We start from the raw sequence: 27,384 nt of genomic DNA, 5'->3' as shown, positions 1-27,384 counted from the left end.
TGTCAAAATTCATTCATAAAAATAAAATTTCAAATGCATGAGCTCAGAGTAAGTATGACAGGGCAAAGGAAGCAATAGGAGGAGGAGTACCTAATGATAATAATAATTTTGAAAATTACAATTATGTAGCACTTTCAAACATATGTATCTTATAACACTGAAGAAACTCAAACAATCTCCATTCATACTTAAGGCGGGGGAGGCCCCCCCCCCCCCCCCCCCCCCCCCGTGGCGGAGCAGGCCCCACCCAATGGTACGCATATTCCATTGATTATCAGTTGATTATCAATTAGCTGACTAGATTCTAGATTGAATTAGCTTTTAGTAAAAGGTGATACACTAAGAAGAGCTGGTACAAGCATCAGCCCAAATTTGGGGGACACTCCCACAAGTACATACATAATCTGGTGAAAAATTAGACACAAATTTAGAGCATACATAGCATGGGGACTAACTCGTAGCCCCTAGAATAAACTTAGGCTTGGAGTCCTATTATCCAGTTCATGAGACCCTACTGGAGCTTCACTTAGGCATGGTGTAGCTTTCTGTGGGCCTCTTTAGAGTCTTACGGCTGCCTCTCTCAGAGCTTCTAGTTTGTCCACAGCTCCCAGTTCAAACACTGCTTCCAGCCACTGCTACTCTACGGACACTGCTAGAATGCTGATGAGAAATCCCAAATCTTTCAATTTTTTGAATATCACAAGGTCATTTTCTGGCTGACGAGAGGTAAGTGGGAGACAGAGGTTCTTTTCCCCTCCTCCCAAGCAATTCCCTTTCAGGGGATTAGCTTAGATGAAACTGCTATTTTATACATCATGCCAAATAGGGCATGATGAGTCTCCTCAGCCAGTCCAAATATGCCTCCTGTGAAGCATTATTAAATTTCATCCAATGGCTTTCACTCCAGTCAGAGACAAGACTAATGTCAAAACCCCATTAGTTCAGGTTTAATGTTGAAACTAGAACACCCACAAATCATTGAAGAGTTAACAAGAGGATAGTTTTATCTTGCCCAACACAGCAACAATATGCAACCAGGATAAAAAGATATGGTGCCATTTAGCTTCTCTGGACACCAGACAAATATTTCCCCTCTTAAAACTTCTATCACTTCTATCCACTTTATATGGAAACACCTCTGATAAGATAAGGAATTCCCTCCTATTCACTTTAAATGGAAACAGGGGCCATCGCCAATCATTTTGACTTATGACTTGCCACTGGACCCTCCTCTCTGGAGGAGAGAGTGAGGTTGATGACCTTGCACAGCTCTCCACTTCACTTGAAAGTCAAGACATCAACCTTCTGATGTCAACGATATGGAAACACCTCTGATCAGCAAGGCAAGGTTTGGTGACTTGTGTGGTCTTCAAATATCTACCAAGTCAGAGAGAGCCAAATCCATGGGACTTTTAAGCCCTTAAATGACTAGGATACTATGTCAAAGATAGGAATAGACCAGGGCAGGAAACCAAAACCAAGGTTGAACCAACAGTTCAGTTGCTCTGAACAGTGGAACCCCCCCGCAGCAGGCTACCAGTGCCTGGGTCCAGCAGCAGTCTATGGAAACTCAACCACACAAAATCCAACAAATCCAAACTGGGAGAGGAATTTGCAGAGAGCAGGCCAAGAGGGCTGTGAAGAGACCTCTTTTAGGATCATGTCACTTTGGAAACCCCAAAAACTTACAAGTCCCCAAAATAAGCTATGAAAACAACAGAAGGACATTAAAGGCAAAAGCTCAGGGCAGATATTCTTCTGACCCCAAGTGAACAGCAGAGTCCAACACTAACATAAAACCCAAGGTCAAGAAGTAGGCTAGAGAGCTAGAGACAGCACTCAGCTGAGCTCTCCCAACATTGCCCTCCAAAGAACAAAGTAACACTTCAAATGGAATTCTAGAATGGAAGAGCCAACAAAAAGGCAGAATAAAACATTCTTCCAACCCAAGACAACTGAGAAGTCAGAAAGAGAGATCTGTGACATAGGGGTAGAGGCTGGCCTGGAAGCCATATGGATGAAACACTGGTGGTGAGACTTGGTGGTAGCAACAGAAAAAGCAGCAGCTTTGGGAGTTCTCAACCCAGAAATAGTAAGGGACCTGCTAAGTGGTCAGTAAAGGATTACTGTGCTGGCACTGAATGCAGGACAAGACAAATCCACTGCCTGTTAAAGGGTAGAGAGCAGCACTTTCAGTCAAGGGGGAGTGGGAACCCTGAGGAGCAGTATCACTTCTAGTCCCAAGGGATCAGGGACATTTAGAAACAATATCACTTCCTGACCATAAGGAGCAGGGGACCAAAGGATCAGAATCAATTGCAATCTCAAGGGATCAGGGGACCTTCCTGGACAAAGAACAGAGTGCAGACCAGGAAAGCAGTGATCGTACCTCTCTCTACATCACACCACTCTGAAACACCAAAAACTTCCAAACTCCCAGAATTGCACTCATCCCATCCCATCCCCACCAGCAACAGAGCCCAACTTTAACATAAAGTTCAAAATAAAGAAATAGAATGGAAAAATGAGCAAAGAACAACAACAAAAGAATCCGACCACAAAAAGCTATTATGATGATGACAAGGAAGATCAAGACACAAACTCATATGAAAACAATGAAGTCAAAACAGCTACAAGCAAAGCTGCAAAGGAAAAAAGTTTGAATTGGATATAAGCCCAACAAGAATTCCTAGAAAAAGCTAAAAAAATTTTTTTAAAGTCAAAAAAGAGTGGTAGAGAAAAAATTAGGTAAAGAAATGAAAGCAAAGGGAGAAAATTATGAAAAGACAATCAACAGTTTGATCAAAAGAGGCAGAAAAAATACTAAAGAAAGTAACATCTTAAAAAGCAGAATTAGCCAAATGGGAAAAGAAGTTCAAAAATTCATTGATGAAAATAACTCCTTAAAAAGTAGAATTCACCAAATGGAAAAAGAGGTGCAAAAGCTCACTGAAGAAAATAATTCAATAAAAATTAGAATTTGGCAAATGGAAGCTAATGACTCCACGAGATACCAGGAAACAATACAACGAAGTCAAAAGAATGACTAAATAGAATAAAATGTGAAATATCTCATCATAAAAACAACTTACCGGGAAAATGAGGAGAGGAAATTAAAGAATTATTCACCGGACTACCTGAAAGCCATGATCAAAGGAAGAGCTACATATCATGTTTCAAGAAATAATCAAGGCAAACAGCCCTGATATCCTAGAACCAGAGTATAATATAGAAATTGAAAGGATATACTGATCACCTCCTGAGATACCAAAATGAAAACTCCCAGAAATATTATAGCCAAATTCCAGAGCTCCCAGACCAAAGAGTAAATAATACAGAGAGTTAAAAAGAAATTATTCAAATACTGTGGAGCCATGGTAAGGCTCATACAAGATTTAGCAATTACCACATTAAAGGAGCAGAAAACCTGGACTATTCCAGAATGGTAAAAGAGCTGGGATTGCAACCAAGAGTAACCAACCCAGAAAAATTGAGTATAATCCTTTCAGGTGAAAAAAATGAAATTTAATGAAATAGAAGACTTTCAGGCATTCATGATGAAAAGACCAGAGCTAAACAGAAAATTTGACTTTCAAATACTAGACTCAAGAAAAGTATAAAACGGTGAACTTAAAAGAGAAATCATAAGGGACTCAATAAGGCTAAACTGTTTTATCTTTCTATATGGGAAGATGATACATGTAGCTTCTAAGAACTTTATCTATATTATGGCACTTAGAAGGATTAAAATAAATAGAGCATGGGAGTGAGTCAACTATTTTGGGATGATGTTAAAAAATGGATAAGCAAGAAAGAGGAATGCCTGGAAGAAGGGGGAAGAGAAGAAAAATGGGGGGTATGGTTAGCAATATTCGAACCTCACTCACATCTAAATTGGTTCAAAAAGGGAAAATACACAACATACACACACTCAACTAGTAATAAAAATCTATTTTACACAAATGGGAGGTAGGTGGGGAAAAGGATAAGAGAAAGAAGGGGTGATAAAAAGAAGACAGGATAAAAGAAGGCAGTGATCAGAAGCAAAACAGACTCTATAGGATGAGAGAGAGAAAATAAACAGAAGAAAATAGTATGGAGGGAAATGCACAGTAATCATAACTGTGAATGTGAATGGGATGTGTTCATCCATAAACAAAAGCTGAGAGCAAAATGAGTTAGAAAACAGAATCCAATATTACGTTGTTTCCAAGAGACACATTTGAAACAGAAATATACCCAGAGAGAGTTAAAATAAGGGGCTGGAGTAAAATCTATCATGCTTCTGCTTATGTTTAAAAAAAAAGGCACATTTAGCAATCATGATCTCAGACATAGCAAAAGCAAAAACAGACCTATTTAAAAAGGATAAGCAAGGAAACATTTTACTAAAAGGAATCACAGACAACAGAGTAATATCAGTACTAAATATATAAGCCCCTAATAGCATAGCATTCAAATTCTTAAAGAAAAAGTTAAATTAATTGGAAGAAATAAGACAGTAAAACTATACTATTTGTGGACCTTAGCTTTCCCTTCTCAGAGACAGATAAATCTCACCATGAAATTAATAAGAAAAAAGATAAGGAAATGGATAGAATCTGAGAAAAGTTAGATAAGATAAACCTCTGCAAAAACTGAATGGAAATAGAAAGAAATATACCTTTTTCAGCTGTGTAACAGCACCTTCACAAAAACTGACCACATATTAGGGCATAGAAACTTCACAACCAAGTGCAGAAGTATTAAAATGACCTATTTCAGACCATAATGCAATAAAAGTTGCTTTCAATAAAGGGTTATGGAAGCAAAGATTATATCATTTCTAATCTAATCCTAAGGAATGAGAAAGTTAAAGAAAAAATCATAGAATCAATAGTTTCATTAAAGGGAATAACGATCAGACAATATTCCAAACTTGTGGGATGTGGCCAAAGCAGTACTTAGGGGAAACTTTATATCTCTAACCACTTACATCAATAAAATAGAGAAAGAACAGATCAATGAATTGGGCATGTGAGTAAAAAATAAAAACAGAAAAACAACTAAGAAATCCCCATTTAAATACCAAAGTGGAAATCCTGAACATCAAAGGAGAGATTAATAACAGTGAAAGAAAAAAATAAACAAATAAAAAACACAACTAATAAATAAAACTAGGAACTGATTTTAAATGGGGAAAACGATAATCCATTTGTCAATTTAGTTTTAAAAAGAAAGCCAAATTATCAGTGCCAAAAATGAAAAAGGTTAACACACCAACAATGAAGATCAAATTAATTCTTCCAATGAGGAAACAAAATTGTCACTCTGCAGATGATATGAAAGTATTCTTGGAGAATCCTAAAGAATCAACTAAAAACTAGTTGAAATAACAACTTTAACAAAGTTGCACGATATGAAATAAATCATCAAAATTTCTATATATTACCAATAAAACCCAGCAGCAAGAGATAGAAAGAGAAATTACATTTAAAATAACTGCAGAGAGTATAAATTCCTTGAGTCTACCTGCCAAGACAAACCCAGGAACTACATGAACACAACTACAAAACGCTTTCCAAAAAAATAAAAACAGATCTAAACAACTGGAGAAGTATCAATTGCTCATGGATAGGCTGAGCTAATATAACAAAAATGACAATTCTACCTAATTAATTTACTTATTCAGTGCCATACCAATCTGAATACCAAAGAATTATTTTATAGAGCTAGAAAAAAATAATAGCAAAATTCATTTGGAAGAACAAAAGGTCAAGAATATCAAGGAAATCAATGAGGAAAATGTGAAGGAAGGTGGCCCAGCAGTACCAGATTTCAAATTATATTACAAAGCAGTAATCATCAAAAAAATCTGATACCAGCTAAGACATACAGTGGTGGGTCAGTAAAACAGATTAGACACACAATACACAATAGTAAATGACCAGAGTAATCTAGTGTTTGGTAAACCCAAAGATCCAAGCTTTGTGGGTAAGAACTCAACATCTGACAAAAATTGCTGGGAAAAAAGGAAAGCAGTTTGCAAGAAATTAGGAATAGACTAACATCTCATACCATATACCAAAATAAGATCAAAATGGATAAGTGATTTAAACATAAAGACTGATATATAAATAAGGGGAGCATGTGAAAATGTACCCATCAGACCTATGAATAAGGGAAGAGTTTATGATCAAACAAAACATAAGAGGATCATAGGAAATAAATTGGATAATTTTGATTACATCATATTAAAAAGGTTTTGCACAAACAAAACTATGATGCAGCCAAAATTAGAAGGCAAACAGGAAACTGGGATAAAAATTTTTACAGCAAGTTTCTCTTATAAAAGCCTCATTCTCAAATACAGGGAAATGAACCAAATTTATAAAAACAAGAGCCATTCCCTAGCTGATAAATGGTCAAAGGAAATGAACGGTGAGTTTTCAGAAAAAGAAATCAAAGTTATCAATTGTCATATGAAAAAATGCTTTAAATCACTACTGATTAGAGAAATGCAAAGTGAAATAATTTTGAGATATCACCTCACAGCCACCAGAATGGCTAATATGACATCAGAGGAAAATGCTAAATGCAGGAGAATGTGGAAAAACTGGGACACAAATGCACCATTGGTGAAGTTGTGAACTAGTCCAACCATTCTGAAGAATAATTTGGAAGTATACCCAAAGAGTTATATAATTTTGCACACCCTTTGATCCAGCAATAGCACTACTAGGTTTGTACCCCAAAGAGATCAAATAAAAGTGAAAAGAAGGAGAAATCATAAGGGACTTACTAAAGAGAAATCATAAGGAACTTACTAAAGTTAAACTGTTTTGTTTACATTCCTACATAGAAAGATGATGTGTATGATTCATGATACCTCAATATCATAGTAGCTGAAAGGAAAATGCATGTATGTATATATATATATATATACATATATATATATGTGTGTGTGTGTGTGTGTATGTGTGTATGTGTGTGTATACGTATATATACATATGTGTGTGTCTATGTATGTATATATGTAGGTATATATATGTGTATATACATATAAAGACACACGTGTCTATATATATATATACACACACACAAAGGGCACAGGGTGAGTTGAATATGAAGGGATGATATTTAAAAAAATAAAATCAATTTAAGGGATAAGAGACGAATATATTGAGAGAGGGAGAAAGGGAAAGATAGAATGGGGTAAATTATCTCACATAAAAGTGGCAAGAAAAAGTGGTTCTGTAGGAAGGGAAGAGGGGGCACGTGAGGGGGAATGAGTAAATCTTGCGCCAATCAGATTTGACCTGAGGAGGGAATACCATACACACTCAATTGGGTATCTTACCCCACAGGAAAGAAGGAGGAAGAAGATAACAAAGGGGGGATGATAGAAAGGAGGGCAGACGGGGGGAGGAGGTAACCAAAAACAAACATTTTCGAAAAGGGACAGGGTCAAGGGAGAAAATTCAATAAAGGGGGATAGGGGGATAGGTTAGGAAGGAGCAAAACACAGTTAACCTTTCACAACATTAGTATTGTGGAAGGGTTTTACATAATGATATGCATGTGGCCTATGTTGAATTGCTTGCCTTCTTAGGGAGGGTGGGTGGGGAGGGAAGAGGGGAGAGAATTTGGAACTCAAAGTTTTAAAAACAGATGTTCAAAAACAACAACAACAAAAAAAAGTTTTTTCATGCAACTAGGAAACAAGACACAGAGGCAATGGGGCATAGAAATTTATCTTGCCCTACAAGAGAAGAAGGGAAAGGGGGATGGGAGGGGAGTGGGGTGACAGATGGGAGGGCTGACTGTGGAATGGGGCAACCAGAATATACACCATCTTGGAGTGGGGGGAGGGTAGAAACGAGGAAAAAATTTGTAATTCAAACTTTTGTGAAAATCAATGTTGAAAACTAAATATATTAAATAAATTTTTTAAAAAATAAAAAAATAGAAAGACAAAAAAAAAAAAGAAAAGTGAAAAGGATCTATTTATACAACAATATTTATAGCAGTTCATTTTGTAGTGACAAAGAATTGGAAACTGAAAGGATGTCCAACAACTAGGGAATGGTTGAACAAATTGTGGTATATTATTATGACAGAATACGATTGTGCTGCAAGAAATAACAAGTAGGATAGTTTCGGAAAAACCTGGGAAGACTTATATGAACTCATGTAAAGTGAAGTGAGCTGAACCAAGAGAACACAGTACACAGTAACAGCAATACTATAAGAATGATCAACTGTGGGAAAACTTAGCTACTCTAATCAAATCAATGATCCAAGACAATTCCAAAAGACCCATGATAAAAAATGCTATCTACCTCCAAAGAGAGAGCTGATAAACTGTAAATGCAGACTGAAGGATACTTTTTTTTAACTTTATTTCTATGTGGTTTTTTTTCATGTTTTCTTTTACAATATGGCTAACATGGAAATATGTTCTGCAGGACTTCACACGTATAATTGATATCAAATTACTTGCCTTCTCAAGGACAATGGGAAGGAAGAAAGGAGGGAGGAAATTTGGAACTCATTTTTTTAAAATGCATGTTAAAATTTTTTACATGTAATTCAGAAATATTTAACAAAATAAAATATATTGAGGGGAAAGCAGACTGGAAAAATGAGCAAACCAAGGATTTCTCTAATCTTATCTAATGCTATTAATTGATCAATTCAATACAGGTATTCTCACCTAATAAACTACCAAGTCACAGAATTTTCCAAATTACTTCAATTGGAGTCAAGGACTATTTTTTTTTTCAAGGACTATTTATTAAGCACCTACTATGTGCTGGGCACTGTGCTAAGCACTGGGCAACAAAAATAGTCTCTTCTATCAAGCAGCTCACAGTATAATGAGGGAGACAACACACAAACAACTAGTTACAAATAAGATATAGACCAGATAAAGTAGAGATAAGTTTAGGGGGAAAACACTTAGCATTAAAGGATATTGGTAAAGTCTTCCTGCAGAAGGTGTGATTTTAGCTGGGGCCTGAAAGAAACCAGGGAAGTCAGAAGGTAGAAATGAGGAGAGAGAGAATTCCAAGCATGGGAGACAGCCAGGAGATGAGAGTGTTGTGAGAAATTAACTGATTAATTCTATCAACCCCCACCATTACACATACACTGTCTCATTTCAGTTATTCTTTATCCAACAAGCAAATATTAATGAATAAAATTTGCAAGACAGGAAAGATTTCTAGAATATATAATTTTTCTAATATCTGAAAAAAAATAAAGACAGTAATAATCTGTTCATAACTGCTTTATAGCCCCTTTTGGTTTATAGTGAATGAGTAGGTAGCTTTCAGAGATTTGGCAAACAGTACTGCATTTACTGATCTGGGCCAAAACATTTGCAAACATCAAGACTGGTTTGATGAAAATGATGGGGGAATTCAGAAGCTGTTGCTAAACAAAAATGAGAACTCCACTGGGTTTACCAACAGGATGGTGCATCGTTTTCCAAGAAGACAGCATTTAACTTTATGAAAAGTAAATTGCAAGCAAAGCTTTGAGAGATGCAGGATTCTTGGTTTAGTAAGAAGGCAGATTAAATTCAGCTTTACACTGATAGTTAACAATTAGAAGTGCTTTTATGACAACCTAAAAGCTATTTATGGGCCAAAGACCTAACGTACATCCCAACTACTCAGTGCTTATGAAGACACATTCATCAGCAATAAGGACATGAGGTGTGCTCAACACATCTGTAGTGTTCTCAACTGACCATCATCAATCAATGCTGAAGCCATTGACCTTATAAGCTCAGGTTGAAGTCAATCCTTCTCTAGCTGAGCTTCCAAAGGAAGAAGAGGTTTTGAATGTCATTAGTCTCCTCTTGTGTGGCAAAGTGCCTGGTGCTGATTCTATCACAACTGAGATTTACAAGGCAGTGGGTCCACTGCTCACACAAAAGCTGACTGAAAATTTCCAGGTTATATGACAAGAGAAGGTCATCCCCAAGAACTTCAAGGATGCCTCCACTGTCCATCTTTATAAAAGTAAAGGAAATAATTCAGGGGTGGGGAACCCGTGGTCTTCTAGGTCCTTGGGTGTGGCCTTTTGACTCAGTCCAAGTCTTACAGAACAAATACTTTTATTAAGATTTGTTTAGTGAAGTTTGGATTCAGTCAAAGGGCCACACTTGAGAACCTAGAGGGCCACATGTGGCCTCGAGGCCACAAGTTCCCCACCCCGAATAAGTTGTCCTATGACAATCATGGTGGGGGGCGGGGAGGTCCTCTCTCTTAGTCATTGCTGGAGAGATTTTTGCTAGAGTCCCCCTTAATAGGCTGATCCTTCACTTGGAAGATGGTCATCTACCTGAGAACCAGCATAGCTTCAGAAAGGACCGAGGAGCAGTGGATATAGTGTTTGCTGCCCAAAAACTCGAGAGGAAATACCAGGAGCAGAACGGAGGTCTATATACAAAGTTCATCAATCTAAGCAAGGCCTTTAATACTGTCAGTCATGAGGGCTTGTGGAAAATTATATCTAAATTTAGTTGCCCAGAGAAGTTCATTAGTAATGTAAGTCAATTCCATGATGGCATGCTTGTCCAGATTCTGGACAATGGACCACACTCTAGCACTTTCCCAGTCACCAATGGAGTGAAGCAAGGCCATAGGCTTGCTCCCATGCTTTTTTAGCACGATTTTTTCAGCAATGTTATCAGATGCCTTCAACAAGGACAAAACAAGATCAATGTCAGCTACCACACTGATGGTAAATTAACTTGAAAAGGCTACAAAAGCCAAGGCTAAAGTGGAGGGAGAGTTGGTACATGATTTTTTGCTTGCAGATGATTGTGCACTCAATGCACACCCTGAAGCCAAGATGCAACAAAGCACAAATGGATTCTCTGCTGCTTGTGCTAATTAACACCAAGAAAACACAGGTTCTCTACCAGCCAGCATCACACAATCCATATGCGGAACCATCGGTTACAAAAAATGAAGACGTTTTGAATGCTGTGGATAAGTTCATTTACCTTACTTTTCAGGGATGTCCACATATATAGTGAGATTGATGCATGCATTGCCAAAGCTAGCTCAGCGGTAGAGAAGTAGTATTAGACTGCCTACCAAACTGAAAGTCTACAGAGCCATTTTGCTAACCTCATTGTTGTACGCCTGTGAAACCGGGACAGTTATGCCAGGAAACTGAATTGTTTCCATTTGAATTGTCTTAGGAAGATTCTGAAGATCACCTGGCAAGATTAGATCCCAGACACTGAGGTCCTTTCTTGAGCTAAACTGTCAAGCATTAAAATTCTACTGCAGAGAACACAGCTCAGATGGAATGGGATGGGATGGTTACCTTATTTGAATGCCAAACTCACATTTTGCTCAAAAGATTATTTTATGGAGCACTCATGTGGAGGTCAGAAAAAGCAATATACATGGACACTCTCACAGTCTCTCTGAAGAACTCTGGAATTGTGTGACATCAGAGACACTAGCAAAGGACAACCCAGCATGGCATGCCAGCATCAAAGAAGGTGCTGTGCTCTATTAGTGAAGCAGAATTGCAGTAGCTCAAAAGAAACATGAGATGCACAAATTTAGAGACATTTCCATTATGAACTATTTCTGCCTAATCTGTGGTAGAGAGTCTTCCAAGCTTGCATTGGTCTGATCAGCCACAGCTGGATACACTGTACCTTGACTCCAACATGGTGATGTCATTTTGATCATCTTTGAGAACAAAGGACAACCAACCAATCAACTTATTCTCAACACATGACAAATCCTGAAATACTTAAAGCAAGAATTGAACCTACAAGAGGCAGGAATTTCAAAACATTTGGCCTTATTTAATGTAAAATTGGAAGGAATCTCAAGATACCACATCCTCAACTTTCTACCATAATTTTGTGAAGAACCTAAATATGCTATTAGGAAATATAACCTCCATATTTTTAACATTTAAAGTCTCCTTGAGCTACTCCATGCCAGTAACTTCCAGAAGGGGTCTTGGAACACATAATACCAGAGTGTCACCTATTATTTTGCCATTTTAAGCTAGAGAAATCCCCTCAAAATGGGAGAAATACACAACTTAAAGATGAAAGGGTGGGAGAGAGTAGAGTTAGCTTGGCCCTTAGGTTGGCTTTCCTACACTACAATAGCAGAATTTCTGACCAAATATGTTCTACCTCCTTCTCCACTACCTACAAATATTCCTGTATCTTTTCTATCTTTAACAAAAAAAAAAAATCACTTAACCTAGCTATATCCACTCAAATTGCTGTCCTGTGTCTCTCCACTTCTTCACTGTTAAACTCCTAGAAATCACTGCATTCACTGCCTCTGTTTTTCAACTCCTTTCAATCTGGCTTAACCTGAAATTATACAACTTTATTATCCAACTCTCCAACTTCACCAGTGGTTTCCTGATATACATACATACATGTATACACACACACACACACACACACACACACACACATATATATATACACACACATATATAATGGTCTTTAGTCTATTTTCATCTTCCTCCACCTCTTTGTAAATTTTGACAGTTAACTACTTGTCCTGGATCTCTTCTTCCTTGGTTTGTATTCCACTGCTCTTGGTTCTGTCTCCTCCTACCTCTCAGACTGCTTCTTCTTTGTCTCCTTTGCTAGGACACCATCTCTCATCCCCTTACCTGGGGATGACTACCAAAGCTCTGTCTTGGGTCCTCTTTTCTCCTCTCTAGACTCACTCCCTTGATTAGCCAGTCAGATGCAAAAGGTTCAATTATTATTTCTACAGCATTAACTCATAGATCTATGTAAATTTCCCTTCCAAACATCCATATTTCTGTTGAGTGTAACATCATACTCCCAGACACCCATATTCACTACCTCTGTTATCACTGACTGACTCTTCCTACCTCACCTCTATCAGTACAAAAATATCCAATCCAGTTGCCTATATCCAACCAGCCACTAACTCTAGTTAGTTATCTCTTACCAATACCTCTCCCTTCTCTCCACTCACATTTCTCCTTAGTTAAGATTCTCATCATATCTTGCCTAAACTATTACAGCAGACTCCTAACTGGTCTCCCTGCTCCCAATCTCTTCCTTTTCCAATCCATTCTCCCCACACCTGCCAAATTAACATGCCTCAAACACAGGTCTGACAGTGTCACTCCTCTGTTCAAAGATCTTCAATGGTTTCCCTCTTTGCTGCAAAATAAAATAAAAATTCTCCAACCTAACATTTGATGTCTTCCACTTCTCAAATCGATAAATGGTCAATGGATATGAACAGGCAGATTTCAAAGGACAAAATAACAAGCTACCGACAGTCATGTGAAAAAACGTTCCAAAGCCCTAATAATTAGAGAAATACAACTTAAAGCAACTATTGAGTTTCCACCTCAAACTCATCAGATAAGTGAATTTGATCCCAAAAAAAGGAAAGAAGAAAAACTACAAGAATTGGCGGTATGTGGAAGAATATGAACATTAAAGGTGGAGTTACAAATAGGCACAGACATTCTTGGAGAGCAATTTGGAACTACCACCAAAAAGTTACTAAACTGTGCATATTTTTTAACAGAATGATACCACTACTAGGTATATACCCCCAAAAAAATTAAAGAAAGAAGAAAAGGACCCTATGTGTACAGAAACAGAACAGCTCTTTTTGTATTGGCAAAGAACTGCAAATAAAATAATAAGAGTACACATCAATTGAAGAACGGCTGAAGAAATTATGGTAAATGGAATTCTACTGTTTCACAAGAAACTTTGAAACAGATAGTTTCACAGAAACTAAGGAAGATCTTCATGAACTGACGCAGAGTGAAGTAAACAGAGCCAGAAGAGTTTATATAAGAACAGCAAGAAAGTAAAAAGACAACCTTCGAAAGACTCAAGAACTCTGAGTAATGCAATGACCAACCTTGAGTCCAGAAGACTAACAAGGGCAACCCACCCTTAACAGAGAAGTGAGGGACTCAAACTGGAGAATCAGACATGCGTTTTCAGATAAGGTCTATGAGGATATTAGTTTTGCTTGACTATTCATATTTGTTACAAGGATTTTCTTTTTCTTTTTCTTCAATGGTGGAAAGGGGACTGTGGGAAGAAAAGAAATACTTGTTAATTAAAAAATAAAACCCTTCACCATCTAATTCCAATCTGTCCAGACTCTTTTTCATATTGTTTCTCTTTACATAATCTACATTCCAAGCAATTCTTTTCCCAAAAGTAGTTATTTTGTCTGCTACCTCTTGTAATCATATTAACTATTATGCATTTTCTTCCCATCTTGGACTCTCAGACTTTTTATCTTCCTTCAAAAGCCAACTGAGGTAGCACAAACTCTGCTAAGTCTTTACTGATGATCTTTCCCTTCACCTCCATTATTATTTGCTCCCACCTCAAATTAGCTCAAATTGACTTATCTGCCTATATGTTGTTGCCCTTAGGTAGAATCTCTTTCAAAAATCAACTCAAGTACTACCTCATATATGAGGGCTGTCTAGAGTCAAGCAGCTATTTGTGCCATTCTTCTGAATTCCTCCATTCTTATTTTAAATATACATTGTAATTACTTATATGTGTACATGTTGTTTCCCCATAGAATGTAAGCTCCTTGGGGGAAGAGACTGTTGTTTTTTCTTTGTATCCCCAACACCAAAAACTATGCCTCAAATATAATAGGCAAATAACTATTTGTTGAATTATTGCTGAATTTGCCTTTGTAATTCCCTGCTTGGTTTTACTAATTATGTAGTATCCACAATTTAAAACTGTATTAGAAACATCATCTTATTGTTTGACTTGAAGGGAAAAGAACACAGACATGCCAACATGCATTTCCTCCTTGAATGCTTCATGGAATTATGAATGCTTCCAAACTGTACTATTAAACAAGACTACCTTGGAACCAATTCTCAGCATTCATTTCTATCTTTCACATTGTCCCAGTTCTTTCCAGCTACATACAAGAGAAGAATACAGACCTAAGGTTGCTACTCTCCCAACTGATCTAGAAATTACACATTGCCTGGCAAGAGATGGACTCAATTGGTGGATATTTTATATCCAGTTCCAAATTCTCTTCCTCCTCTACCCACTGAGAAAACCTGTCTTTGTATTGTACACACTTAGCACAATTCTGGGCATATTGTAGGAGCTTAAAATGCTCACTGAGTTTCTGACTTGTGAAGATGAGCTCTTACGTGCCTTGAGAAATTTCTCCAGAAGCTGGTCTCCACCATCATTCTCCCCAGTTTGATCTCTGAGAATGTCAGACATTCCATTCAGGTTAGTCATGATATTGCATAGCTCCAACTTCAGTTTTTTGCTACAAAGCTATTTTAAGGAATATTTAATACTTTTTTCCCCTTGGGAAAACACTGCTACCTAGACCACTCAATTCAATATAAATACATTACCTTTATCCTCACCTCTCTGAACTTCATTCCTTACAACTCTATCTTAGTAATGACATATGCCTTAAAATTACAATACCACAATTCATTTTTCAGATTTTACAGATCAAATTCACTGCAAAAGTCTCCTAATACTCTCAATCTCTTTCTTCAGATCTTTATCATTCTCTAACTCAATATCCCTAATCTGTTATACTTTGAAGACTAGTTATCTTTTGCCCTCTGGTGATAAGACCCTTGACACCTTCTTCATTAGTGCCTTATATGGTTTTCTTCATTGTTTCAAATTCATAGTTTCTCCTTTCTATTATAATTCAATCATCTGTTCTGGCAAAGCAAGTTTGACAACTTATGGCCAAAAGACTACATTTTGATACCTTTTCAGAAGAAATCAAACTCCAACAAACTACTTTCTGTACACAATAACTATTTGTGATTTTCTACTACCCATTTCAGGCAGTTAGGTGGCTCAGTGGATAGTGTTAGGCTGGAGGTAGGAAGACTCCTGAGTTCAAATCGGAGTTCAAATCAAGCCTCAGATACTTACTAGCTGTACAACCCTGGCCAAGTGACTTAACCCTGTTTGTCTCAGTTTCCTCATCTCTAAAATGAGCTGCAGAAGCAAATGACAAACCACTCTAGTATCTTTGACAAGAAAACCCCAAATGGGGTCATGAAGAACAGGACATGACTGAAATGACCAAATAAAAACAATAACATTACCTGTTTTGGTTTCATTGCAATGCAGACTTTATCCATTTCACTTGGAAAAAGATTTTAGTAGCATATTCAACATAAACTGCCATGTCTTCAAAAGCAGGCATGTATTTATTATTAGAGTTCACTGAATACTCTGAAAACCTATCCAGAAATGAGAACAAACTGGGGTGGGGAAAAATTAGCCTAACTTACATGGGGGCAGGGGTTAAGCTATTGCTCCTACTACAATAAGTGAACAAGAAGGGGTATCATGTGACAAGCAAGTCAAAGCAATGCTATCACATCCTCTCAGATGAAATAATCCAGGACCCTAAATCCAAAATCTCTGGGAAGAGCAGCTCCCCCCAGACCTGCTTCTAGCCCAGTTCCTATTGCTATCGCCCACAGGAGTAATCCCTGTGTCAAAGGAGCTAGCCATCTCCACTAAATGCCAATCCAGGGTGCAGAAGTCTAGCTTAAGTGTACACACACATACTTCACGTCTTTTATCTCATCTAATTTTCACAAAAAACCCTGTGAGATAGGTGCTGCTATTATAATGGCCCAGAGTAATAGATCTAGAAAGTATGTAAGATAAGATTTGAACTCAGGCTTTCCTGACCCCAAGTCTGACTTTCCTGACTCCAAGGCATTCTATTCATCATACCAAGCTGCCTCTCACTGAAGCTTCTATTTGTATGTGAGCTCCCTGAGGGCAGATTTGCTTTTTACATTTTTTCATTTGGATTCTGGGAGGTAGGGGAGAATCAAGTAATGCTTCATGTAAAAGGCTGTATTTTTCCAGATCTCAAACTGTACAATAGAGATACAGTAATTATTAAAATGATTTGGTACTGGTTTAAAGAGAGAGAGGTTGATCCATAGAAAAGATCACGTACAACACATACAGAAGTAAACACAACAGCACAACATCTGATAAACCCAAAGACCCCAGTTACTTGATTAAGACTCACTATTTAACAAAAACTGCTGGGAAAACAGAAAAGTAGGTCTGCCAAAATTGGGAACAGAACAACTTCATACACTGTATGCCAAGGTAAGCCCCAAATGGATACACAACAGACATAAAAGGTGACATCATAAGCAAATTAGAGCAGCAAAGAAGAAATTACCTTTCAAATCTATGTTTAGAGGAAGAGTTGATGAATAAGTAATAGATAGCACCACAGGAAATAAAATGGGCAATTTTTAGTATATAAAAATTGAAAAGGTTTTACACAAACAATTAATTTAGAATTATGCACTTAGAATTAGAAAGGAAAAATCTTTTCAGTAAGTGTCTCTGGTAAAAATCTTATATCTAAAATACAAAAAAAAAAACCATTCCCCAGTGGATATATGTTCAAAGGAGAGAATGAGCATTTTTCAAAGGAATCCAAGCTATTAATAACATATGAAAAAAAATCACAAATATTTAGAGAAATGCAAATTAAAACTATGAAGTTGCAAAAAGCACCCATCAGACCAACAAAGATGACAAAAGAGAAAAATGACAAGTGTTAACAAGCCACATAATATATGGCCGGTGAAGCTGAGTTGGTCTAGTCATTCTAAAAAGCAATTTTTAACTGTGCCCATTAAGTTCTTAAATTGTGCACCCCTTTAGACCCAACTATATCACCACAAAGTCTATACCACAAAGAGATCAAAGAAAAGGGAATAGGACCCATTTGTACCAAAAATATTTATAGTGGTTAGGATGAACATGAACAAAAGCTACATAGGGTGAGGTGTGCTTGGTCTGTGGCCTACAACAAAGTACTCACATCAATAAGATCTTGGCTACATAAAGTGCTAAGAGCCCTCCAGCTCATAAACCCGTATGTTGGGATTTTGTTAAACTCTGGTAACTATGTATTGGGATTTGAATCAGACAAGGTCTGTCTGTCAATGTTTGTACTTTGTATTTTGCTCTGAAGTTCAGGGTGCTGGCTTTTTCCCCTGAACTAAGTGAGTGATATTTGTATGCTGAATTAAAGTAAACTTGTCAACTTCTTAAAGTTGCTTTCCTTAGTAAAGCAGATCAGAAGAACTTGGGCTTTTGCAACGTGCTGGTAGCATGCTTGTTGTTGGGCTTGTGTTGGTCTCTTCACCCCCACAACAGCTGCTAGCCAGATTGTTGAAACAACATCTTCTTTTAAAACTTTAAGATCCACATTCTCTCCCCTCTTCCCTCCCCACCCACCCTCGCTAAGAAGGCAAGCAATTCAACATAAGCCACATGTGTATCATTATGCAAAACCCTTCCACAATACTCATGTTGTGAAAGACTAACTATGTTTTGCTCCTTCCTATCCTATCCCCCTTTATCCAAATTTGTCCCTTGACCCTGTCCCTTTCCAAAAGTGTTTGCTTTTGATTACCTCCTCCCCCTATCTGCCCTCCCTTCTATCATCCCCCCTTTTTTTATCTCCTTCCTCCTTCTTTCCTGTGGGGTAAGATACCCAATTAAGTGTGTATGTGTATGTATTGAGTATTTGACCCTCCTCAGGTCAAATCCAATGAGAGCAAGATTCACTCATTCCCCCTCACCTGCCCCCTCTTCCCTCCCAACAGAACTGATTTTTCTTTCCACTTTTATGTGAGATAATTTACCCCATTCTATCTCTCCCTTTCTCCCTCTCTCAATATATCCCTCTCTCATCCCTTAATTTGACTTTATTTTTTTAGATATCATCCCTTCATATTCAACTCACCTTGTGCCCTCTGTCCATATATATATATATATATATATATATATATATATATATATACACACACACACACACACACATATATGTACACACACATATATACACATATATACACACACATATATGTAAATATATACACATATATGTGTGTGTGTATACACATATATATAATATATATATATATATATATAACTCTCATGAGTTATACACATCATCTTTCCACGTAGGAATATAAATAAAACAGTTCAACTTTAGTAAGTCCCTTGTGATTTCTCTTTCTTGTTTACCTTTTCATGCTTCTCTTGATTCTTGTGTTTGAAAGTCAAATTTTCTATTCAGCACTGGTCTTTTCACTGAGAGAACTTGAAAGTCCTCTATTTTATTGAAAATCCATACTTTGCCTTGGAGCATGATACTCAGTTTTGCTGGGTAGGTGATTCTTGGTTTTAATCCTACCTCCGGAATATCATATTCCAAGCCCTCGATCCCTTAATGTAGAAGCTGCTAGATCTTGTGTTATTCTGATTGTGTTTCCACAATACTCAAATTGTTTCTTTCTGCCTGATTGCTATATTTTCTCCTTGATCTGGGAGCTCTGGAATTTGGCGACAATATTTCTAGAAGTATTCTTTTTGGGATCTTTTCCAGGACGCAATCAGTGGATTTTCTATTTCTATTTTACCCTCTGGCTCTAGAATATCAGGGCAGTTCTCTTAATAATTTCTTGAAAGATGATATTTAGGCTCTTTTTTTGATCATGGCTTTCTGGTAGTCCAATAATTTTTAAATTATCTCTCCTGGATCTATTTTCCAGGTCAGTGGTTTTTCCAATGAGATATTTCACATTGTATTCCACTTTTTCATTCGTTTGGTTCTGTTTTATAATATCTTGATTTCTCATAAAGTAACTAATTTCCACTTGTTCCAATCTAAATTTTAAGGTAGTATTTTCTTCAGTGGTCTTTTGGACCTCCTTTTCCATTTGGTTAATTTTGCCTTTCGAGGCATTCTTCTCCTCATTGGCTTTTTGGAGCTCTTTTGCCATTTGAATTGTTCTATTTTCTTAAGGTGTTATTTTCTTCAGTATTTTTGGTGGGGGGGGGGGTCTCCTTTAGCAAGTCATTGACTTGCTTTTCATGGTTTTCTCACATCATTCTCATTTCTCATCCCATTTTTTCCTCTACTTCTCTAACTTGCTTTTCAAATTCTTTTTGAGCTCTTCCATGGCCTGAGACCAGTTCATGTTTTTCTTGGAGGCTTTTGATGTAGGCTCTTTGATTTTGTTGACTTCTTCTGGCTCTATGTTTTGGTCTTCTTTGTCACCAAAGAAAGATTTCAAAGTCTGAGTATGACTCTGAGTCCATTTTTGCTGCCTGGCCATGGTCCCAGCCAACTACTTGACCCTTGAGTTTTTCTTTGGGGTATGACTGCTTGTAGAGTAGAGAGTACTTTGTTCCAAGTTTGAGGGTATGTGCTGTTGTTTTCAGAGCTATTTCTACACATCAAGCTCTGCCATACCAGCACTCCAGTTCCCCCAAGAACCGCCAACCCAGACCGGACTCAGATCTTAAGCAGGCTCTGCACTTCTGCTCTGATCCCCCACTTAATTCTTCCCACCAGGTGGGCCTGGGTCTGGAAGCAACTGCAGCTGTAGTTCTGTAGCTGCACCACCCCCATTGCCCCCCGGGGCGGTGGCCGAACCTCGAACTCCTTTCACTCTGTCCCCACAGCTTTTCCCACTAACCTTCTCTGTGGTCTTTGGTGTTTGTGGGCTGAGAAGTCTGGTAACTGCCACAGCTCACTGATTCAGGGTGCTAGGGCCTGTTCCACCCGGCTCCCCATCTGGTTGGTCCAGACGCAGCCCATGCTGGGCTCTGCTCCGCTCGCAACTCCGTGTATGATAGACCTTACCCAGCGACCACCCAGGCTGTCCTGGGCTGGAGCCCTGCTTCCCTCTGCTATTTTGTGGGTTCTGCAGTTCTAGAATTTGTTCAGAGCCATTTTTTATCCATGTTTGGAGGGTCCTGGGGGAGAGCCCTAGGCAAGTCCCTGCTTTCCAGCTGCCATCTTGGCTCTGCTCCACCCCCAGCAATTTCCAATAAGGGAGAAATCGAAGAGAAGGGATGGTTTTGGGGACATGGGATCAAGGGAAGTTTGTCTTAGGAGAAAAAGACATTTCTTCATCAGAGATTACTATAAAAGGAGAGAACAGTGGGATGACATTATGGGGTTTCGAGGCATAGAATAAAAAAGAAGAAGCAATTCATGGAGAACAGTCTCTATTTTTTCAGTCAAATAGGAGGAGAGGTCCTCTGATGAGAGGGAAGGGGGAATGTATTGCATAAAAGGCTTACAGAGAGAAGACAAGGTTTGGAACAGTCTCAATATTGAATCAATTGGGAATATATGTATATGTCCAAAAATGTTTATCATTATTATTATTATTTTCAACTCAAGATCTCACTCAAGAAAATTTAACTTAATCATACAGAGGGCAAAACTGAAGAAAAAATCAGTTAAACCACTGAACAGTGGCCAAATAAGCAAATTAGAATCATACTCAAGTTTCCTATTATTTATCATTAGCCTGGCCCATACTAGGCCATGTTCCTTATCTAACTAGAAGTAAGTGGTATAAATTTCATGGACTCAGAGACTTAGCCCTAGAAGATTATCTAGGCCAGAGGTGTAAACCATGCAGCCTTCCTCACTCCTAAATTAACCATAAACCAGACTAAAAATGTAATTAGGAAATACATAATGAAATAAATAAAAATAAAATAAAACATAGATAACATTGGTTTAATGCCCCACCCCCCCCTTTGAGTTGGACACCCAGTGAAACCAGGCTGACATCCTTATTTTAAAGAGAGAATCCTGAGGCCCAAAGGGATGCACTGACAAGGTCAATTTAGGTCATAAATGGCAAAGCCCAGATCTAAACCCATGGGATCTGACACCAAGTTCAGTAGTTTCCGCTGCACCTATAACTCCACAGGTTGACAAACAATGTAAGAAAAAGAAAACTGGGATATGGTATTGATGCTTTCAAAATAAAGGAAAGGTATTCAACGACAATGGCATTTATAAAACCACCAATGGTAAAAAATGGAGAAATTCTGCTTCTTCCCCCTAAAGCTGTGTTGGCATTTGATTCCAATTTCATCTCCATTTTAATTCACCTATTCAGTGATTCCCAGTACAGGAAAATGCACAGAAAACCATACTTGTCAAATTTCAGAATCTCTCCAGCTGAAATCAGACGACAAGCTATTTGAGAAGGTTTTAGCCATTTCGGCTCTGTGGGTTTGTAAGTGTTCTCTTCCCAGAATAGCAGGTTCTTTCCTCCAGAGGTGGTTTTCAGGCAAACAGATTTGCACTCCACAGTCGAAAGGATCCACTTGGGGACAAGCCCTTCTTTATGCCTTAGCTTCATTACCTTAGGCATTTAGCCTGACCGGTATTTGCTTTGCTTGGTTTTAAATATTTTTGAAACAGAAGTGGATTGAAAATATATGAAGAGTAGCTAGTAAGTGGTGCAGCTGGTTTTTTGCAAAATGAGCTATTTGTCAGGGAAAGACGTCCCAAGTACTAAGGGTTTTTCATCTATCAACAAAGTATAATTTTGATGTGATTATTAGGTGAATTTCCAGTTGTATGAATCAAACTACCCTGTTCTGGGTTGGGCCTGACTCCGGCTAGCCTTTTAGTAGTTAGGCTCAATACTGAAACAAAATAAGACACTTTTAAGTCATTCCACAGATAATAAAAGATTAACTTGTCCATGTTGTTATTGTTAAGTGGCTCTCCACCACCAAACCGCCCCTTACTTGGCCATATTAGGAGGCTATTCAGCAAGAAGATAGAATGAAGACACTGAGTTGATTCAGTTGAGTGATGCTCTCTTTCCTGAATTATCCAAAGGGGTCCTCCCCACAGAAGTTACCTGAAGCTTCTCTTAACTGCTCAGACAACAAAAAAGTAATGTAAACAGAACCTTTGGTTCCCTGAACCAACCGGACCCTAAGGATGGTCTCAATACCTTTTAAGGAAAAACTAGCCCAACTTGTGTGGAAGCAGGAGTTAGGATATTGCTCCTTCCACATTATATCCCCTTTCTTATTCAAGAAGCCTGATATAGGTAGCACCAGAGAAGAAAGAGGAAAAGTAAAACAACATAAACAAAACTTTTCATCACTCCGGGGAGCTGCTACAACAAGACCAAAAATCCCAGGTTTCACCAACTGCATCTTGTTGCCAGAAATCAAGCTACCTCCCAAGAATACCATTTAGTATTCCAAGCCCCACCTTGGAGAGAGTTGTAAATGACTACTAGGTGGTGTACTGTTGGCACTGCAGAGGGGCTTATCAGTTCTACATTAGAGTAAGCAATGAGCTATAGTATGTAGGCCATTTGCTACCATTCACTCTTCAGTCAGTGGTTAGCCACTGACATTGGGAACCAATACATTGGTCACTGCCATCTCTACTGGGGCCTACATCTCCATCCACTACTTCCTGGTCAGATTCTCTAGGGATCACATCAGCACTCACCGTCCCCCAAACACCACCACTAAGACCTATATCTGTGCCTGCTGCTCCCTGGCCAACACTGCTGCTAGGGCTTGTGCCACTGCCCATTCTGCCTCTGTGGCAGGGCAATACTATGATTTTCTGCCTATTTTGGGCATCAGAGAGTTGAAAAATTGTGTTTACCACTGATGAAGCTTAATGCCAACTCCCTATGGCAGGCCTGAATCCACACCACTGTGTAGAGCACTGCTAATGCTGCCCTCCTATGCTAGGGTCAGGTGCTGTGATCCAGAGTGTCACTAGCCCTGGCTGGTCTACCATAGTTGATGAGATCAGGAAGTGTCACAGATGGCCCAGGCAGCTCCATAAAATTCAAAATCATTATGCCCAAGTATGGGTACTCCTTCCAATTGGTGGCTCTTCTCTGCAATGGAGGAAATTCCTCCTGCTGCCAAATGGCCCCCAAAGAGAAACCTGGGAGCTCCTACATCTCTAGCTCACAAGGATGCCATTTAGACTAGAAATGTCCAGCTCAGGATCAGCCACTTATGCTCAAGGTACAAAGCAAAAAAAACCCAACAAAGCCAAAGACTCCTCTAGCAAAGAGTGGATGCTCTATTAGCCCAGTGCAATTAGTAACCACTTATGGTAGGCAGAGAGTATGTACCTGGAGCCTGAGATTTTCAGAGGCTCCTCACAGTAAGTCCTCTAAATGTGGGCTTGGGACCCCTGGGAGTTCCCAAAGACCTTTCAGGGGGTTCCAGGAGGCCAAAACTATCTTCAGAAATGCTAAAACATCTTAATTTTTAATATAGTAAATATTGATAGATCCCACATAAAAAAAAGCTCTCTTAGATGGTTCTCAATAATTTTTGAGTATAAAGGAATCCTGAGACCAAAAAGTTTGAAAAATAGTCTAGAGAGTTACAGAGGCAGCTAGGTAGCTCAGTGGACAGAGCTCTGGGCCTGGAGTCAGGAAGACCAGAGTTCAAATCCGACTTCAGTAGCTGTGTAACCCCGGGTAAGTATTTTAATCTCTGCTTGCCTCAAACCCCTAGAGAAAGAAATGGCAAACCACTCCTTGGATCTTTGCCAAGAAATCCCCATATGAGGTCACCAAGAGACAGACAAGACCAAAAGACTGAATGATAGAGTTACAGTTTGTAGGTGTTAGGGGAAAAAATTTAAATGACTTACCACTCTTGCCAGTCCTCAGCAAATTGAGTGGGGAACAAATGGCATATTTTTCTAAATTCCCAATTCCAGAAATGCCACTGGGCTGCTGGGGAAAATTAAGCATTGTCTTTTCAAGTCCTTCTCACAATTGTTGCACCAAAGAATCACAATAGTCTCCGAGGCAAAATTCTGTTTGGCTTCTCAAATGCCAAATTTTTGAAAAAGGAATGAAAAAAACTAAAACATTTCCTTTAGCACGCCTATTAAACAATCCTAAAATTCTAAGTACCTGCCTTTGTTTGCATTCTCTGACTTTTGAGATTCCTCACGCCACCTCTTAACCATATGGTCATATCCATATACAATTACAGGACTGAAGACTGCTTGTTCAGCTGGTCATTTCCAAAAAAGTCATTTAAAACTAAACATTTCTTTCCTCATTCACACAAATATGACTCCCTAGCTTGGAAGGGTCCTTCTTTCAGTGGACCTTCCCCAAGGCAACTACATAGTGATGACCATTAATAATAAAAAGCATGCAGTCCTAGCAAGGGGAGAGCACAACACATTATTCTGAATTTTTCCTTTTCTCATGACAGGAAAATCTCTTTCCATTCCTGAAAATTCAATCTTTCCAAGGCTGCTTTGAAGGTAAACTCTATTCTGAGGAAATCCCCAAGTAGAAGTTAGAGGCAGCTTAAATTACCAGGCTGGTCTGCCCAGGGACAACACAGCTGGTAAGTCTAAAAGATAGTTGACTACAATTATCTTTAAGATACATTATTAAGTACACAGAGCAGATTCACATAAGTCTCTGCTTACTGAAAGGCCACAGGCAGTTTGCTCTCCAGCCTCCCAGAATTGGGGGACACCTCAAAAGTAAGCAAATACCAACCCCAGAGACATCACCAAAAGTACCCCAGAAGCACAAGGGCCAAATCAGCTTTGCCTTCCTCTGTCCATCTTCCACTTCTGTGAGATCATTCTGTTCCCATATTGCATGCTATGAAAATCACTGTGGGCTGGGCGTGACTGAAACCATCCAATGGAAATTTAGGTTTGACATTGGAACAAAATGCAACACTTATAGGTTATTCAAGAGTTTTTAAAAATAAATTAACTTACCCCTAGAAAGAGAGTATATTCAGCAAGATATGCATTGAGGACAGCCTGAGGTGCCTAACTCACCCCTCACGTTCCAGCACACATCAGAAAACTCCTTGTGCTTCTGACTGCTTTGTACACAACCAGGGAGTGATGTCAAGAGCTTGAGTTTTTAGTGCCCTGAGCCAACCAAGTCTTAAGGATGGACTCAATACCTTTCAAGGAAAAATTAGACTAACTTGCATGGGGCCAAGGGTTAGGTTCCTCCTACATACCCTTAATGGGATACGAAACTAAACAAAGATGATGCCCATAGGCTATTATTTTGGAGAACAAAAAAAAATTTACCCTCAAACCATATTGGCCTTGGAGTTGTAGAAGAGTTATAATTGAAATGGCATGGAATAGAGGAAATACTGGTGAATTTGGAGTCGTAGGAAAAGGGTTTTGAAACTCAGCTCTGCCACTTACTCTGAATGGCCATGGGCAAGTCACCTAAATTCCTGGACACCAGTTTCCTCATCTAAAATTAGGGGGTTGTACAGGATAACCACTAAGGTCCCTTCCAGTTCTAAAACGATGAACCTATAATTTAGCCTTGTAGATATCCTGTAAATAGCAGCACTTTGTTCTCATTCTCCATGCACTAGGAAACCTTCCCCTTTCCATGTAGTTTGTTTCACGGGACCCATTACATTAAATAATGAAGCAATCTCATTTGTAAAAAGCAAATTTGAGGAAGGGAAATAAGCAAAGCATTTGTTGGCAATACTTCGTCAGAAAGGTAAATAATAAAGAGCTTCCTGCCGCAACTTTAGAAATGGTAGCTCACAGTCAGAAAATACTGTTTAGCTTTCTCATAATTACCCAGCTAGGACCTGGTTTTCCCAGAATGATACACTGAACAAATTGCCCATAATACATACAAACATTCTGAAAATGCTACAGATTTGGAACAGAAACACATTTGTGTCTCAGAGTGATGCCAACCAGTTCTATGCTGTTTTTGTTAAGCATAATTGCAGGTCCTCACAAAGAGCTTCCAGAATGGGGGAAAAATCACTTGGCATATTTCTTTGGGTCTTACAGCAGGTGCGTAATTTATTTGTTTGCCACTGAGAAACATTGTGTTTTGTTCCTGCTGGGTCTGAGGCTATGTGACTGGTCTTTTGGTTTCATTTTCTTAGATTGTGCAGCTCCTGCATAGTATTGGATTTAAGAAGGCCAAGTTGTTGGAAACTGGTACTACATTTGATCTTTTTCTGTGTCATTGTCAAACAGTGCCCATGGTGTCTCTTCACAGCAAAGTCATCCTTCCCACAGAGGTCAGTGTTATGTCCAACTCTCAAACAAGCAAAAGGCGAGGGTGAGCCTTGGAAAGCAAAAAAAAAAAAATGGATTTCAAAATGGGGCAGGTTCATAAACTTCTTCCAATATGGGAGGGAATTCAAGCTTTCTGAGCATTTCTTGATTCATGTATTATGAGCATTTCCACTATGAATATGCATTAGGTTACCTCTTTTGAACTTCCTTGAAACAAATTCTCATAAATAAACAAGGAATGCACCACACTAACTGACAGAGTCACTTAGACTAGATGTATTGTGCTAATGGAGTGAAAAGAATAAAAATTTTCAAGGGCTTCAACCCTCAATTTTAATAAATTTCATGGAAATCGGATCAAGCCCTAATTGCTAATTCATCTGAAATTATTAAAAAGAGATTTCAATTACATACTACCATTGAATTT

The 27,384-nt window shown here is 38.5% G+C and overlaps 1 pseudogene; it reads left to right on the top strand.

The window, feature by feature from the left end:
- LOC118851069 overlaps window positions 1-23,114 on the top strand; it is an 84,031-nt pseudogene extending 60,917 nt beyond the window's left edge.
- Window positions 23,115-27,384: the final 4,270 nt, after the last annotated feature.

The sequence above is a fragment of the Trichosurus vulpecula genome, chromosome 5 (assembly GCF_011100635.1).
Source record: "Trichosurus vulpecula isolate mTriVul1 chromosome 5, mTriVul1.pri, whole genome shotgun sequence".
NCBI classification, from domain to species: Eukaryota; Metazoa; Chordata; class Mammalia; order Diprotodontia; family Phalangeridae; genus Trichosurus; species Trichosurus vulpecula.
The sequence above is the reverse complement of the archived record's forward strand: the minus strand, read 5'-3'. Positions and strand labels throughout refer to the sequence as shown.